Source organism: Prionailurus bengalensis, chromosome B3 (genome assembly GCF_016509475.1).
Source record: "Prionailurus bengalensis isolate Pbe53 chromosome B3, Fcat_Pben_1.1_paternal_pri, whole genome shotgun sequence".
In the NCBI taxonomy this organism is placed as follows: Eukaryota; Metazoa; Chordata; class Mammalia; order Carnivora; family Felidae; genus Prionailurus; species Prionailurus bengalensis.
This window is the reverse complement of record NC_057355.1, coordinates 116,779,499-116,797,948: the sequence shown is the minus strand read 5'-3', so window position 1 is coordinate 116,797,948 and position 18,450 is coordinate 116,779,499.

Here is an 18,450-nt window from a genome sequence, read left to right as displayed (position 1 = left end):
TCTCTTCTTTGATTTTTGTGTTTGTGAAATGTCTGATTTTCTGTATGGTAAGATTTTTCTTGTAGTTTTTTTTTTTTAAACGTTTGTTTATTTTTTAGAAAGAGGGACTTGCATGTGGGAGTGGGGAAGGGGCAGAGAGCGAGGGAGAGAATCCCAAGCAGGCTCTGCACCATCCTGGTATCTGATGCAGGGCTCAAACCCACAAACCATGAGATCATGACCTAAGCTGAATCAAGAGTCAGATTCTTAGCCAACTGAGCCACCCAGGCACCCCCTTTTAACTTTTTATTTTGACATAATTTCAAACTTAAAAGTTGTGGGAATAGTAGAAACAATTCCTACATATGTACCTTTTGCCCCAAATCCCCATGTGTTAACATTTTTCCATACTTGCTTTATTCTTTAATCTCTTTCTTCTCTTACTGTCAGTTGCTTGCATGTGCTCTGTCTCCGTGTGTGTGTGTGTATAAAATACACATAATTACACCTTTTACTTTTGGATTGAGAGTCAGTTGCAGTCATAAGGCCCACAAGCCCTAAGTACTTTAGTGCACATATCCTAAAATCAAGGGCTTTCTCTTATATAGCCACAGTACAGTTATCAAAATTAAACTGTCACAATACTACTGCATAATCTGTAGATTTATTCCATCTTGTCAGTGGTGCTGAGAATTTACAGCAAAATAATAAATTCATAGCAAAAGACTATCTTGAATTATCCATTGGATTTAGTTGTCCTGTCTGTTTGGTCCACTTTAATCTGGAATAGTTCTTTAATCTTGTTTTTCATGACCTGGTATTTAAAGGGTTTAGTCTAGTTATCTATTGAATGTCTTTCAGTTTGGTTTTGTTTGGTCTGTTTTCGTGATTAAATTCACCTCACACGGTTTTGTCAGGAATACCACAAAAAGGTGCTTATGAAGGTACATGCCGTCAATTTGCCTCATTTCTGGTGATGTTAACTTTGGTCACATGGGAAAGGTAGCGTTTGTTAGGTTACTCCTTATTTCCCTTCTTATACAAAAGGCAACTTAGTTTATAAAATTTTGCACTTTGTTTATTTTGCATTTATTTAAGCGTGAACTTTTGACATAAAGTTATTGACTCTTTGTCATATTTGCTTCAAGTATTTTTCCAATTTTTTTCAGCAAAGCTCCTTTTAACTACATTATTATAAAATATCACTTACAGAAAGGTGCATAAAATAATAGAGTACAGGTCATTGTATCCGTGTAATTCACCATATGCAGGTAAAGAAACTGAACATTGCCAATGTCCCAGAAGCTCTGTTTTGTCCTCTCCTAATCACAACGCTTGTCCTTCTGATCAGAGATCACGCTTATCTTAGTTTTATGGTTAATCACTTGTCATTACATTTATACCATGTAACCATGCATCCCTGAATAAGTGTATAGTTTTGATTGCCTGTTTGTTTAAAGTTTATTTTTGAGAGAGAGAGTGTGTGTGAGTGAGGGAGGGGCAGAGAGAGAGAGGGAGACAGAGAATCCCAAGCAGGGATTCTGACAGGGCAGAGCCCGATATGGGGCTTGAACTTGTGAACCATGAGAAATGACCTGAGCCTAAATCAAGAGTTGGATGCTTAACTGACTGAGCCACCCAGGCGCCCCCGTTTTTTACTTTTAATAAAAATGCATTGTGTTTCATGTATGACTTCTTTTGTTTAATGTTATGTTTGTGAAAGTCAAACAAATTGTTTCACGTTATTGTAGTTCTTTTATTTTCATTTCTATGTAACATTCCCTTACATAAATATATTACAGCTTTTAAAATGTATTCTAATGGTGGTAGACATTTGGATTGTTATGGTTTGGGGCTATTATGAAAAAAATGCTTTTATGAAATATTCTTGTACTTGCTTTTATAATTATAGGCTGAATTGTGCGTCTGTCCCCCAGAATGTGACCTTATTTGGAAACAGGGTCATTGCATATGTAATTAGTCAAGATAAGATCATGCTAATCTTAATTAGGCTGGGTCCCTAATCCAGTATGATTGGTGTCCTTGTAAAAAAGAAGGCCATGTGAAGAGACAAAGGGAGAACACCGTGTGAAGATGGACTGGAGTGCTTCATCTACACGCCTAGGGATGCCAGAGATTGCCAGCACATTACCAGAAGCTAGGAAGAAGCCAGGAAAAATTCCCCTATAAGTTTCAAGGGGAGTGTGGCCCTGCTAACACCTTGATCTTGGACTTCTAACCTTCAGAACTTTGAGACAATAAATTTCTGTTGCTTTAAGCCACCAGTTTGTGGTACTTTATTTTCGCAACCCTAGGAACCTAACAGTGTGCATGTGCTCATGTTCTTTACTCAGACTGCTGGGTCATAAGTATGCGTTTCTACTACTTCTACTGATGATGCTAACATATTTTCCAAGGTAGCTGTATGAGTTTCTATTCTCATCAGCAGTTTATGAGAGTTCCTGTGCTTCCAAACCTGTGTTGACCCTTAATACTGTCAATTAAAGAAGAATTGAGTCATTCTGTTGCGCATACAGTGATAGCTTGTTGAGGCTGAAATGTGTATTTCCTGGCGATTGATGATGTTAAGCGTCCTTTCATGATTATTTGGCGATTTGGATATCTATTTTTGCGAAGTGTTTCTTTGGCACATTTTTCTGTTTCTGTTTTTATCTTTGTCTTAAAGGGTTGTAATAGGTTCTTGGTATGTTTTGGATAGGAGTTTTTTGTCCTTGCTTTTAGCTCTATTGATGGTAGTCTAAAAATGAACAGAAGTTCTTAATTTTAATATAACTCAGTTTATCAATCTTTTCCTTTATTGTTAATACTTTTTTATGCCTTGTTTGAGGTTTTTCTCTTCATTGAGTTTATGGAGATTTGTTCCTCTATCTAGAAGCTCTATTCTTCATTTTACATTCAGGAGTGTGGTCCATTTGGTTGGGATTGACTGATAGATCAATTTGGAAAGAACTGACTTTTTAACAATGTCACATCTTCAGAACCACAAATATGCTATATTTCTCCATTTATTTAGGTTTTCTTTAATTTCTCTCAGCAGAGTTTTGAGAGTACAGGTCTTAACATGTTTTGTGAAATTTATTCCTCGACATAACATGGTTGGTGATTCTATTGTAAAAGATGTTTTAAAATTTTAATTTACATTTGTTCATTTCAGTATATAGACATTTAGTTTTTTGTGTGTATTTGAACTTGTATCCTGTTACTTTACTTAAATTCAGTTATTGGGGCACCTGGGTGGCTCAGTTAGTAAGTGTCCGACTTCAGCTCAGGTCATGATCTCACGGTTCATGAGTTCGAGCCCTATTTCGGGGTCTGTGCTGACAGCTCAGAGCCTGGAGCCTGCTTCGGATTCTGTGTCTCCCTCTCTCTCTGCTCCTCCCCACTCACACTCTGTCTCTCTCTCAAAAACAAATAAACATTAAAAAAATTTGTTTTAATTCAGTTATTATTTTGGTGTTTTTTTGGGTACATTGCTTAGGATTTTTTATATCCATGATCATGTCATATGGGAATAAAGAGTTTTATTTCTTTTCAATTTAAACCTTAAAAATTTATGCTAAAATATAAATAACATAAAATTTGCCATTTTAACCATTTTTTAGTATATAGTTGAGTGCCGTTAAGTACATTCACATCATTGTGCAACCATCACCATCCATCTCCAGAACTTTTTCATCATCCCAAACTGAAACTCCATATTCATTAAACAATAAGTCCCCTTCCCCCTTCCCCCTTCTTCCTTCCCCCAGACCCTGGCAACCACCCTTCTACTTGATGTCACTATGAATTTCACTACTCTAGGTATCTCATATAAATGGAATTCTACAATATTTGTGTTATTTGGGTCTGGTTTATTTTACTTAGCATAAGGTCTTCAAGGTTCATTTATGTTTGAGAAAGTGTCAGAATTTTTTTTTAATGTTTATTTTGAGAGAGAGCATGCACACAAGCAGGGGAGGGGCAGAGAGAATGGGAGAGAGAGAGAAACCCAAGTAGTCTCCACCCTGTCAGCACAGAGCCTGATGTCGGGCTCGAACTCACCAACCGTGAGATCATGACCTGAGCCATAATCAAGAGTCAGACGCTTAACCAACTGAGCCACCCAGGCACCCCGAGTCCCTGCTTTCAATTCTTTTGTGTATGTACCCAGAAATGGTAATTGTGGGGGAGCCTGGGTGCTTCAGTTGGTTAAGCGTCTGACTCTTGATTTCAGCCCAGGTCGTGATCTCACGGTACATGAGTTTGAGCCCCATTTTGGGCTCTGTGCTGATGGTGCCAAGCCTGCTTAGGATTCTTTCTCTCCTTCTGTCTGTGCCCCTCCCCTACCCATGCTCTCTCTCTAAAAAATAAACATTAAAAAAAACCTGACACTTAAAAAAAATGGTAATTGTGTTATTTTGAGGAACTGCTATACTGTTTTACATGGCAACTACATTTTATATTCCAACCAACCATGTACAAGGGTTCCAACCAACTCTTGTTGGTTATTGGGTTTTTTTTTAAATTAGCCATCCTAATGGATGTGAAGTGGTAGCTCATTGTGGGTTTGGTTTGCATTGACCTCATACAAATTTGACATCAGTTTCATTGTGTATATTTTTTCCACACCACCAAGCAGTTCTCTGAGACACCAGCTGGGTGTCCTCCAATTCAACTCCATTCTGACACCATCTACCTGGAAATAGCGTCAGATCCCATAGGTTAAGAACTCAGTCTACACGACTGTACCCCACTTCAGAGCTAATCACAAGTCTGGGTTCTTGCCTGGGCTTCTGACTGGCTCTAAGAAATGCCCATGACCTCCTTTTCCAGTTCAATTAATTTGCTAGAGTGGCTCACAGAACTCAGAGAAACAATTTACTTACTAGGTTACCAACTTATTTATGAAAGATTATATATAATTCAAGGAACAGCCAGTTGGAGGAGATGTGTAGGGCAAGGTATATGGAAAGGGGTACAGAGGTTCCGTGACCTCCCTGGGTGTGCTACTCTTTACAAATGTTCACCAACCTGGAAGCTCCGTGAACCTTGTCCTTTTGGGTTTTGATGGAGGCCTCATTACATAGAGATGATTGATTAAATCATTGGCCTTTAGTGAACTCAGAGAAACAATTTACTTACTAGGTTACCAACTTATTTATGAAAGATTATATATAATTCAAGGAACAGCCAGTTGGAGGAGATGTGTAGGGCAAGGTATATGGAAAGGGGTACAGAGGTTCCGTGACCTCCCTGGGTGTGCTACTCTTTACAAATGTTCACCAACCTGGAAGCTCCGTGAACCTTGTCCTTTTGGGTTTTGATGGAGGCCTCATTACATAGAGATGATTGATTAAATCATTGGCCTTTAGTGATTGAACTTAATCTCCATCCGTTTCCACTAGGGGTAGTGTGGGGTGGGGCTGGGACTGAAAGTTCCAACCCTCTAGCCGTGTGGTTGATTCTTCTGGTGACCAGCCCCCATCCTTAGATGACCTGGGGTATTTCAGAAGTCACCTCATTAACGTCTCAAAAGGCACCTTTGTGGCTCACCCCACTTAGGAAATCCCAAGGTTTTTAGGAGCTCTGTGCCAGGAAAGGGATGAAAACCAAATATATATTATTAACAATTGCAGTATGACTTCTAACAGTCAATGATGGTAAGCACATTTTCGAGTACCATTTGTGTATTTTTTTTTCATTTAAATATTTTATTAAAAATCTCATAAAATGATAGGGAAAATTTATATATTTTCTAGGAAATATCTCCCAAGTTATTTTCACATTTTTTAATTGGGTTTTTTTGGTGTTGAGTTGTAGGAGTTCTTTAATCTGGATATTAATCCTTTGTCAGATACATGATGTCTAAATATTTTCTCCTGTGGGTTGCTTTTCATTGTGTTGGTAGTGTACTTTAATGTGCGAAAGTTTTTAATTTTGATGGGGTCTGGTTTGTCTGTTGTTTTATTGCCTGTGATTTTGTGACCAAACTAACATGAGTTTGCTTCTTGATGAGTTACAGATAAAGATTACACCAGGTGGGAGCGCCTGGGTGGCTCAGTTGGTTAAGCGTCCAACTTCGGCTCAGGTCATGATCTTGAAGTTCAGGGGTTCGGGCCACGCATCAGGCTCTGTGCTGACAGCTCAGTCTGGAGCCTGCTTTGGATTCTCTGCCCCTCTCTCTCTGCCCCTCCCCCGTTCACACTCTGTCTTTCAAAAATAAATAAACAATTAAAAAAATTAAAAAAAAAAAAGATTACATCAGTTGGAGTTGTCATACAACAGAATTTTTATTTGCAACAAATAAGGAAATCACAGGGAATAACTTCCCATGGGGACGAGTGGGTTTCTTTTATTTAGGATTAGGATGAATAGAAAGGGAAACTTCGTTACTGCATGTAGAGATGGACATAGGTTGTACAGGCTACTTTGAAGACATGCCTATGCTTGTATCCTGTGTTACGTTAATGAAGTTTGTGCTCCTCCTTGGGCGGAGGTGTTAACAGTATAATGAAGTCGAGGTAGCTGTCAGACGCTTCATGGTCCATCTACTGTGGTCAGTGGTCAGTCTCAAACTGGTCTAGGCCTGTGGAGCTCTTCCTGTTGTTTGCTGCTAAAAGATAAGGTTAACATTCCTGTGAAGAAGAAAGGCAGTCAGTAGGGGTTTACTGGTGACAGTTTTAACCTCATTAACCTATAGAACACAGTTTTCATTTTGGTGTCATTTTGAAGAAATCCTTGCCAAATCCAATTTCATTGTTTTTCCCTGCATTTTCTTCTAAGTATTTTATAATTTAAATCCTTACATTTAGGTCTTGTGATCCATTTTGAGTTAATTTTTGTATTTGATGTTAGGTAAGGGTCTACAACCTCATTCATTGGCGTGTGGATATACAGTTTTCCCAACACCATTTGTTGAGAAGACTGTCATTTCCCCATTGAATAGTGATGGTGCTCTTGTCGAAAATCATTTAACTATACATATGAAGGCTTATGTGAAGATCTGGGTTTTCTATTCCATTGATCAGTGTTTATATTTATGCCAGCACCACATACTTGATGACTGTAGCTTTGTAGTAAGTTGTTTGTTCACAAGCTGGAATCATATCAGTTGATCTTGAGTCCAGGCTACTGCAAAGAAACTAGTGTGTGTGTTAGTGGGGTCTGAAAAGAAACAGTGGTTGATTAGGGGAAACATTTCTCTGAAAAACAAGCTTTAATTTCCACTAATTTTTACCTTATTAACTCTATGGGGCATGATTTCAAAATCAGGAAATGTGAGACCTAAAACTGTTCTTCCCTTTCAAGATGGTTTTGGCTATTTGGGATCCCTTGAGATTTCACGTGAATTATAGGGTTTATCGTTTTATATTGCCCATATGGCAACGTTTAAAGGTAGTTGTTTTACATATGTGTTTTGGTGATGTAATTCTTATGGTGCGAGGGCACGTTTGTTGCCAGCTACTGCACCATAAAAAGTGGAAGTCTAGGGGCGCCTGGGTGGCGCAGTCGGTTAAGCGTCCGACTTCAGCCAGGTCACGATCTCGCGGTCCGGGAGTTCGAGCCCCGCGTCGGGCTCTGGGCTGATGGCTCGGAGCCTGGAGCCTGTTTCCGATTCTGTGACTCCCTCTCTCTCTGCCCCTCCCCTGTTCATGCTCTGTCTCTCTCTGTCCCAAAAATAAATAAACGTTGAAAAAAAAAAAATTAAAAAAAAAAAAAAGTGGAAGTCTAGTAGTTTTAAATTTTAGCAAACACATTTTATGCTTTTGTTTTAAGTCTATTGAAATACTCATGGTTTCTTTTTTTTTTCTTCTGATAATGTGATAAGTTACCCAGAGTTTTCACCCAAATGTTAGCCAGTCTTGTATTTCAGAAATAAACCCCACTTTGTCACAATGTTACCCGAAACTGGGCTCCCCTATCCATGGATATTGAGCCAAAAGACACAACCAAGTCAAAGAATGGGAAAAGGAAGAGTTTTACTTGCAAAAAGTAGTGGAGAACACGGGATATTTCCCAAAGCAGTATCTCCTCAGACAACAAACCGGAAAGTTTTAAGCTAAGGGTGCATACATATTCATGAAAGGGTAATTCATTGCACAAGGGGATTTAGTAAAGCATTGGGGCACAAGTCATCTGAAGGTGACTGAAAAGTCCAGGTCAAGGTCAAGAGGGCCAATAAGGGTCAGCATCATCAGTTTTCTGGCTTTAGTTGATTCAGTATCTGAATGCTCTACGGGGTTCAGATCCTATAAAGATAATTCAAGCATGTGCATCAGGTCATTTTTTTGCTTTGGAACCAGCACTGGGAGTTTTACCATTGATTTATTGTCCCTCATATGATTGGGCTATCTCCTGCCTGATAGTGGCTGTTTGTTCTTAATTCTTTCACAAGATGGCTGGGGGCCTAAAATGGCTTTTCTTCTGTCAAGAGGGCTATGTCTCATCTTTGTTTTCCAGGGACCCCTAACTTTTTCTGCTCACACTGGTGTTGTCTTTTTTTTATATATACCTTTTAAAAATGTATGTTATTGGAGTCAATTTGCTAAGATTTGGTTTAGGATTTTTACATTTAATTTTATGTGTAAGATTTGCTTGTAATATTGTCTTTCCTGTAAGTGCTTTTTCGTTTTGGTAACTAGGTTAAATGAGCATCGTGTAATGCTTTGGGAAATACTGTCTCCTGTTTTGTGGAGTAGTTTGTGAAAAAAAAAATTTGTTATTTCTTCCTGAAGCGTTTGGTAGGAGTTACCCATGAAACTTGTATTTTATTGAGACTTGCAGTTACAGATTCATTTTCTTACATATGCAGATTGAACACATTTTTTATCAGCTTTTGTAGATTTTATCTTTCTAAGTAATTTGTCTATTTTAGGCTGAAAGTTATTTGTAATATTTTGTGATCTCTTAATGTCTGCAGGATCTGTAATTTTGTCCCAATTTTTCCGTTCTTGATAGTTACCATTTATCTTTTGTCTCTTTTTCTTAGCCAGTGTTGCTAATGTTCCAGTCATTTTATTAATCTTTTGAAAGAACCATTGTTAACCAAAACCCAAATTTGGCTGCCTGTAGCTGAGCTTTGATTGAAAAGGAATTAGAGCTTTGTTAGGAGGCCAGCCACCCCAGGAGAAGGTGGACTCTTGTCCAAAGGCCAGCTCCAAGGTTTCTGCCTGGCCCAGAGATTATTAAAGGGGTTTAGAGCAGTTAATCAATAAGGGAGTGCAGGGGTCCCTAACATTTCTTGATTACGTGCAGATTCAATGGTGCCAGCTACAGACGTTATCTCCGTGCTTGGAGATTGTGCAAGGGGGTCTGGTTCCTTAGTGTCCGGGGATCGTGCAAGGGGGTCTGGTTTCTGTTTCATGAGAGCGGAAGTGCTCTGTTTTTTCTGGGAAAGAATGCATGACCCACAGATATACCAATAAACTTTAGTTAATCAGTCACACGGGCTAAGAGTGTTTGCTAAACTTTAAAGACTGCTAGGTTGGTCGGAGAGGCCAGAGCGACTTTGCCATTGGTTTTGTTGATCTTTCTGTTGTGTTTTTTCTTACTCAGTGAATCTTGGTTGTTCATACTTGTAATTATAGATCTATAGCAAACAATATATTTACTCAGATTAAACTTGTGTTTAATATGTGTTTGTCAGTGAATGGAGGCTTTCCTCTGGTGATTTGAGGGTGGGACAGGATGTGTAGGTACTAAATCTTCTGGGTGTGATAGTTTCCCCATCTCTCCTGGTAATCCTAAGTTACTTGAGGACTGATTGCCTTGCCTTCTAGTCACTCCCTAGAAATATTTTCTGCCTTTGCTTTCTGCAGTATCATAATTTCGTTTATCTATCTACCTATCTGGCCTACCTACCTCTCTATTTTTTTTTATGTTTATTTATTTTTGAGAGAGTGTGCATGGGGGAGGGGGCAGAGAGAGAGGGAAACACAGAATCCGAAGCAGGCTCCAGCCTCCGAGCTGTCAGCACAGAGCCCGACATGGGACTCGAATTCACAAACTGTGAGATCATGATCCGAGCCGAAGTCAGTCACCTAGCTGACTGAGCCACCCAGGTGCCCCTCTCTATGTATTTATTTACTCGTCTGTGTATCTATCCATCAATCCTTACTTTACGGGCTCTCTGATTGCTTCATTTCATTTGCCTTTGTGAGCTATTCTTTTTTTTTCATTAATTAATTTATTGTTTAATTTACATCCAAGTTAGCATATAGTGTGCAACAATGATTTCAGGAGTAGATTCCTTAATTCCCTTTACCCATTTAGGCCATCCCCCCTCCTACAACCCCTCCAGCAACCCTCTGTTTGTTCTCTGTATTTAAGAGTCTCTTATGTTTTGTCCCCCTCCCTGTTTTTATATTAATTTTGCTTCCCTTCCCTTATGTTCACCTGTTTTGTAGTCAAATGCTCTACCACTGATATGCTCACCTGTTTTGTATCTTAAATTCCTCATATGAGTGAAGTCATATGATATTTGTCTTTTTCTTACTGACTAATTTCACTTAGCATAATACCCTCCAGTTCCATCCACGTATGTGAGCTATTCTTTGTCAGTGTCCCCCGTTCTTGGGCCCTTTTCTCTGCTCCCTCTATTCTCTACGGGAAATCTTAACCCTGATATGACTTTAATTGCCTTCCATGTGCTGGGAGACTCACAAATGTATATATCTAGGTCATATTTCTCTGATCAATCTGAGACCAATTATTTACACCCGCACCCCTAATCAGTGCAGATCAAGGGAGTAGCAAGTAACAAGGCTAAAGGTTCTGAGGGAGGGAGTATGCTTTGGTGTGTTCGTGGATCAGCAGGGGAACAGCTATAAGGGAATGAACAAAGGGCAGAATACCATAGGAGATGAATCAGAGGTAAGGAGGGAGGGACAGGTAGTGGTGGCAGGGAGGTATATTGGGTAGGACCTTGTAGAACATTCTGTAGACTTTTACTGTGAATGAGGTGGGAAACCACTGGAGGATTCTGAGCAAAGTAATGATAGGATATAGGATATAATCTGATATGACTTAGAATGTAACAGTTCACTCTGTCCCTGTGTGGGAGTTGAGTGATGGGGATAAGGATGGAAACAGAAGACAAGGGAGGAGTCTGTGGCAATAATCCAGGGGAGATGATGGCGACTTTGACTAGTGTGATGATAGTGGGGGTGGGGAGAAGTGATCAGATTCCATGTGTATCTTGAAGGTTGAAACAACAGGATTTGCGGTGTGAAGTATGACAAAAAGAAGAATCAGAGATGACAGTAAGATTTTTGTTCTGAGCATCTCAAAGGATAGAACCGTCATTAACTGAGATGAAGAAGACTGACACAAGCAACTTTAAGGGTGAGGTTGGGAGGCGATAAGGAACTTAATTTGAGATGCCAATTAAACATTCAAGTGGTGATGCCAAGTCGTCAGTTGGAAGCATGAATCTGGATTTTAAAGGAGTGTCAGGCTGGAGATACTTACATACGCACACACACGTATATTTTGACTTAGCATATCTGTGGTCTTTAACACCATGAAGTGTGATGAGATCACCGTCAGGATTAGTGTGGAAAAGGGGAAAAATGTCCACTAAAACACATTTAGAGTTGGGGGAGATCAGAAGAGCAATGAAGATGAGAAGTAGGGGCGAGTGAAGTGAATCCCTGAAAGCCAAATGGAGACAGCAATTCAAGGAGGAGGGAGTGATCAAGTCTGTCAAATGCTGATGATAATTTCCTGCAGATACTGTTTCCTTTTCATGGAATTTGTACATTCTGCCTCCTAGCTTGCTTATTTTTACTTCATTTTCATGTCTCAAATCAAGTGCCTTTTTTTTCCCGGGAAGCCTTTTCTCCCAGACTAGTTTATACATTTTCATAGGCCCTAAACTCTCTGGTGGGGGTTCTCAACACAGTTTTACTTAACTATTTGTTTAATGTTTGACTCCTATATTGGACTTTAACTTCCACGAGCAATGTCAGTCTTGTTCACTGGCATATCCCCAGAATTTCTCGCAGTGCCCAACATCGGGAAATACTTGTTGAATGAGGGGCACCTGGCTGGCTCAGTTGGTAGGGCATTGAGTCTTGACAATGGCATGGGGACTACTTTAAACAATTTTTGTTGAATGAAGGGCTGAGCAAATGAATAAATATGTCCATGTGTACTATGACTGGCATATTTCAGGATGTCTCAGAAAATTCCACCCTAAACTTCTTGGTGCAGTCCATACTTTGGAATTTGAGCAGCACCATTTCTCAGCAAGAGGCTGGGTCTTTGCCCTTGACTTTTGCCCACGGGGAGCAGCAGAGCGTACAGAGGGCGACATCATTGTCCTTGCCACCCTTACCATGTTACAAGTATTTTACGTGCTTTTATATGTATTTTACATTTACAGCATGCTGTCTCCAGTGTCAGCTACAACCTTGTAAGCTATTACTATCAGTGTTGCAATCAAGGAGGTAAAATTTTGTGGAGATTAAAGTGTGTTCCAGGTGTCATTGCTACTATGTGGCAGAACTTTAAAGTCTGTGCACTGTCTTCTTGGCCATGCAGATTTTTAAGTCTTACTCTTCGCTTAACGACTAACAGTAAGCCTAGGTTCACACACTCTTCACTTTTTGCTGGCTGCGTCCTTGACTAAGTTATCCAATCCTTCTGTGCCCGGTTTTTCCAACCATAAAGCGGGGATAATAGCAATACCCACCTGTCAGGATTGTTTTGAAAGTTAAATGAGTTAATATTATTTTTAGATTAGAACCTGATACTTGGGTAAGCACTTCCATAAGTGCTGGCTATTTTCATTATCACTTCTTCTGAAGTAACTCAGTTGCCTTCTGATCGGCTCTCCTCTGTTCCAGTAACTGTGCTTCCCAAGAATCCTGTGCATATCATCTATATAGCATTTATCCTACCACTGTAATTTTGTATTTTCATGTCTATTTACCTCAGCTAAGGGCAGGAGAGTCTCCACAACTCTGTACAGTGTACTTGCCACTAACACACACACGCACACACACGCACACACACACACACGCAGTCTGTTTGAAAGGTAATTCATCAGCCCCACTACCCAGAGACATCTAATTGGATGCTAAAGGCAGCTAGGGTCTCCAGGGTTCCTTTATAGCAGCCAGGATAGTAACTATAAGGTTTGGCCTATATATTATTTTTATTTTAGACTACATTTTTCCTTACCAGATTCCTTTGTGAAACTACTTCACTGGAGATTTTTTTCAGACTATTAACTGCTTTTACAGAAACCATAAAAACAGCAGATTTTCCTGTGCTCTCCTTTGACTCCCTGACTTTTACCTCTTTATATCTCTTTATAGTATTTTGGGCTCTTTTCTGGCTATTTTGTGGATTAGCCCCATTCTTTCTTCTGATTTCCTGTACCATTTTGCCTTCAGATACTACAAAGGGAGCCTTACCTTTGAATGTTTTGTCTCAGTGATCGTGCCACACACTAGTTCCCTTACATCTGGTTAAAGGGGGTAGCCACAGTGCTAATATGACGAAAGCATTTGGACACTTTTCGAGGGTTTCGTACTGAGTGTCACCCTACCTTAAATGGAAAAAGAACTGAGTAGTTACTAACAAAAGGCAAAAGACATTTAATTTCAGAAGTTAATGCCTGCTAATCCTTCAGTTAAGCATAGAGAACCAAGAAAATTTGCCTTTGATCAGACTTTCTAAATTAATGAACTGCGGGTCATTGGGAACGACTGGACAGTAATCATGCAGTGGCTTCCTTTTCCAAAGACATTTTTTCTTTGAACCAGTGAGTATTTTGTAATCCTTCTATGTCCTCTTTTAAGTTCTAAGGATATTTTCTTTTTTTTTTTTTTTTAATTTTTTAACATTTTATTTATTTTTGAGAGACAGAAAGAGACAGAGAACGAGCAGGGGAGGAAGAGAGAGAGAGACACACACACACAGAATCTGAAGCAGGCTCCAGGCTCTGAGCTGTCAGCATGGAGCCCGATGCGGAGCTTGAACCCACAAACCGTGAGATCATGACCTGAGCTGAAGTCAGTTGCCTAACCGACTGAGCCACCCAGGCACCCCTAAGGATATTTTCTTGAGTAGAGACTCCATTAAAAACAGAGTATTCTGATAAAACATAAGCTATAGAAGCAAGGAAAACGAGGATGAATAGAATTACTGTGTCAAGAATTGTTAATAGTAGGGGAAAGGGTCTGCCTCTTGGAGCTGGGTTGCTATCTGAGCTTCCTCCATTGGCTTGTAAACTCACAGTAGGGAAGTACCGTGGCAGTGTTTTTCATTGTTGTGTACATTTTTCTAATTTGCAGTTACAATTTAGGATCAAATAATTGACAAACTCTTATACATAACTTGCCTAGACCACAAAAGATGCTATCTTTTATTTGTCCAATATCAACTACCTCCCTCTTAAAGTGGTAGTTGGTTCCTCAACACTTGGCACCATTAACTGATAATCTGAATTATGGCATTGTGTTGTTTGGGATTGGGGATTGTTTCTATATTCTCACACTGTACTCTTCCACATAAAGTACTTGGAGGAGGGCATGTTTATATGTTAAACCCTCATACCACAGTGGCCAAAATGATCTCCTTGCATATTAATTGTTTTACAGCAGCTCAGGGAGACATTCCTTGCTGTTTGGCCAAAATATATTGACATTGTTTATTGCGACTGTTGCACATTTTGTGTTAACAGTGGGCACTGTCGCCGCAAGGCATCATCAGGGCACTACCTTACACTTCCAGTATACCGCTTGGGAAGGTCACACTCGCTGATATATGCTCTACAGAGCTTTCTGGGAGAAGCAGACTTGCATTTTATACAGCAAGGTCCAAAAGCACAGACTGCCCAAGGTTTCAGTTTACAAGTAGAGGCCCAGCAGGGATCCTTTCTGCACGGATGTTCTGACCCACAGTTACACTCTTCATCACCTTCCACTACCTTGTTACCACATTGTTCCAGTAGGATAACATTTCCAAAAATAGGTGTATTTGTCAGACAGATCCTGCCCCGCCCCACCCACCCCCACCCCAGCTGTAGTTCATGAGGTTAAAGTAACTTCCATAACTGCAGTTGCTAAAAGTACAGGTATTTGTATTATGGGCAATCATGATGCAATATTTTTTGCTGCATAAACAGAATTCCTCTACGTGAGACATATCAGGATTATGGCCCAGTTGGTGAACAATGACTACTGCAAAATGGAAGAATTTACAAACTGCTGGCCCCAAATGAGGGTACCATATTCCTGAGATGCAAGCCAATCCAAATACATTAGAAAAATCCCAGCCCACACACAGATGCCCAGAATCATGTGGCAAACGGGGCTAAAGATGAATGCTTTTCCGGTCACTGAAAGCTGTCAAGAAGTTGACTTGTTCAACATTGATAAAATTTGTCTGGTTCCAAATCTCAACCCCAATTTAAAAAATGCGAAGGCCTACACGTAGACAGATGGAATCTACTAAATTGGTCACATTTAATATATTTCTGTTGTCTTTGAGACATTCCTGTTTGAGTAATTGAAACTACAGTTGAACACCACTATAACCAACTCCACAAAGGGCCAGTGGGTCCACCAGCTGTGGGAATTTGGGGCAAGTTTTGAATTTTCTGCCCTGAACTCCAACTTCTGATGTTACATCATCTTTTATTTTTTTTTTTTAATTTTTTTTTTCAACGTTTATTTATTTTTGGGACAGAGAGAGACAGAGCATGAACGGGGGAGGGGCAGAGAGAGAGGGAGACACAGAATCGGAAACAGGCTCCAGGCTCTGAGCCATCAGCCCAGAGCCCGACGCGGGGCTCGAACTCATGGACCGCGAGATCGTGACCTGGCTGAAGTCGGACGCTTAACCGACTGCGCCACCCAGGCGCCCCTACATCATCTTTTATTAAGCTGCATTTCATGGGTGGGAATTGAGTCTCATAACAATTAGTGTTCCAATGTGGTAAAGTGCCTTGAGGTCATTTATCTGTCGGATCCCTTGAATCGTCCATAAACAGGTACTGAGGACAATCAGGGATCTCTGGGGGCCCCCTCCACATAACCATGATGGTAGCAGTCATCTTAGATGAAGGACTTATCTGCATGGAGGGCGTGCAGCTCTGTGTGCGTGAACACTGGCAAGTTCTGGAAACCCAGAGCTTCTTAGGCTGTAGACAAAGGAGAAGGGTGTGGTCCTCCAAGCACTGGCTGTAGGCAATCCTGAGGGAGATAGGTGGAAGGCTCTGCCAGCGCTCCAGGCTCTGGGGTCCTTCCTGGGAATCACCATTTGGGTGGGGCCCACATGCCAGTTGCGTTTCCTCTAGAAAGACTAAGAGAATGTTGTTGCTTTTTTCCTAAACTCCTGGGGTAAATATTAAATAGGGTGTGTATACGTGTGTGTGTGTGTGTGTGTGTGTGTGTGTGTGTGTGTGTGAGAGAGAGAGAGAGAGAGAGAGACAGAGAGAGACAGAGAGAGACAGAGAGAGAATGAATTCTCCACCCAGGCACCACTAGTTTTGCAGTTTATATATAGACCTATAATTCATTTTGAGTTAACTCTGTAAAGAGTGTAAGGTATGTGTCTAGATTCATTGTTTTGCATGGGAATATCCAGTTGCTCCAGCACCATTTTTTTTTTTAATGTTTACTTATTTTTGACAGAGCGTGAGTGGGGGAGGGACAGAGAGAGACACACACACAGAATCTGAGGGAGACACAGAATCTGAAGCAGGCTCCAGGCTCCGAGCTGTCAGCACAGAGCCCAACATGGGGCTCGAAGTCCTGAACTGTGAGATCAGGAACCAAAGTTGGATGCTTAACTGACTGAGCCACCCAGGCATCCCACTCTAGCACCATTTCTTTTTTTTTTTTTAATTTTTTTTTTCAACGTTTATTTATTTTTGGGACAGAGAGAGACAGAGCATGAACGGGGGAGGGGCAGAGAGAGAGGGAGACACAGAATTGGAAACAGGCTCCAGGCTCTGAGCCATCAGCCCAGAGCCTGATGTGGGGCTCGAACTCACGGACCGCAAGATCGTGACCTGGCTGAAGTCGGAAGCTTAACCAACTGCGCCACCCAGGCGCCCCTCTAGCACCATTTCTTAAAAAGACTGTCTTTTCTATATCATATTGCCTTTGCTCCTTTGTCAAAGACCAGTTGACTATACAGTGGACCCTTGAACAACAGAGATTTGAACTGCATAGGTCCACTTCTATATGGATTTTTTAAAAATAAATGCAATACAGTACTATAAATTTCTTTTCCTTTTTATTTTCTGAAAACATTTTCTTTTCTCTAGCTTACTTTATTCTAAGAATAAAATACGTATTATATATAACATACAAAATATGTGTTAATCCAGTGTTTATGTTATCAGTAAGGCTTCTGGTCAACAGTAGTCGATTAGTAAAGTTTTGGAGGAGTCAAAAGTTACATGTGGATTTTCAACTGGTTGGTGCCTCTAACTCCCATATTGTTCAAGGGTCAACTGTATTTGTATGGCCCTTTTTCTGGACATTGTATTCTACCTCTTTGATCTACTTCTCTATTATTTTACCAATACCACACTGTCTTGATTACTGTGGTTTTATAGAATTCTTGAAGTCATATAGTGTCAGTTTTCCAATTTTATTCTTCTCCTTCAGTATTGTGTTGGCTATTCTGGGCCTTTCTGTCTATGTAAACTGTAGAATCACTTTGTTGATATCCACAAAAAATTTGCTAAGATTTTATTGGGATTACATTGAATCTATAGATCATTTGAAAAGAATTCACATCCTGACAATATTGAGTCTTCCTATCTATGAACATGGAATATCTCTATATTTATTTGGTTCTTTGATTTCATCAATTTTGTACTTTTCCTCATATAGATCTTATATATATTTATTTGATTTATACCTAAATATTTTATCTTGGAGGGGGGCTAATGTAAATTGTATTATGTTAAATCTCTACAAATTTGGGATTTCCAGATAGTTTCTGTTATTAATTCTAGTTAAATTCTATTGTTGTCTGAGAGTATTTATTATATCATTTCTATTCTTTTAAATTTGTTAAGATGTATTTTATGGCCTGAGATGCAGTTTATCTTGGTGAATGTTCCATGTGAGTTTGAGAAGAATGTGTATTCTGTTGGTGTTGTTTGAAGTATTTTATAAATGTCAATTATATCCAGTAGATTGATGGTGGTATTAAGTTCAAGTATGTCCTTACTGATTTTCTACCTGCTGGATCTGGCCGTTACTGATAGAGGGTTATTGAAGTCTCCAACTGTAATAGTGAATTCATCTATTTCTCCTTGCATTTGAATCAGCTTTGCTTTTTATATTTTAATGCTCTGTTGTTGGATACATACACACTAAGGATTGTTATGTCTTCTTAGAGAATTGACCCCTTAATCATGTGATGTCTCTCTTTATCCTTGATAATTTTTGTTGCCGTGAAGTCTTCCCTGTCTGAAATTAATTTATCTACTCCAGCTTT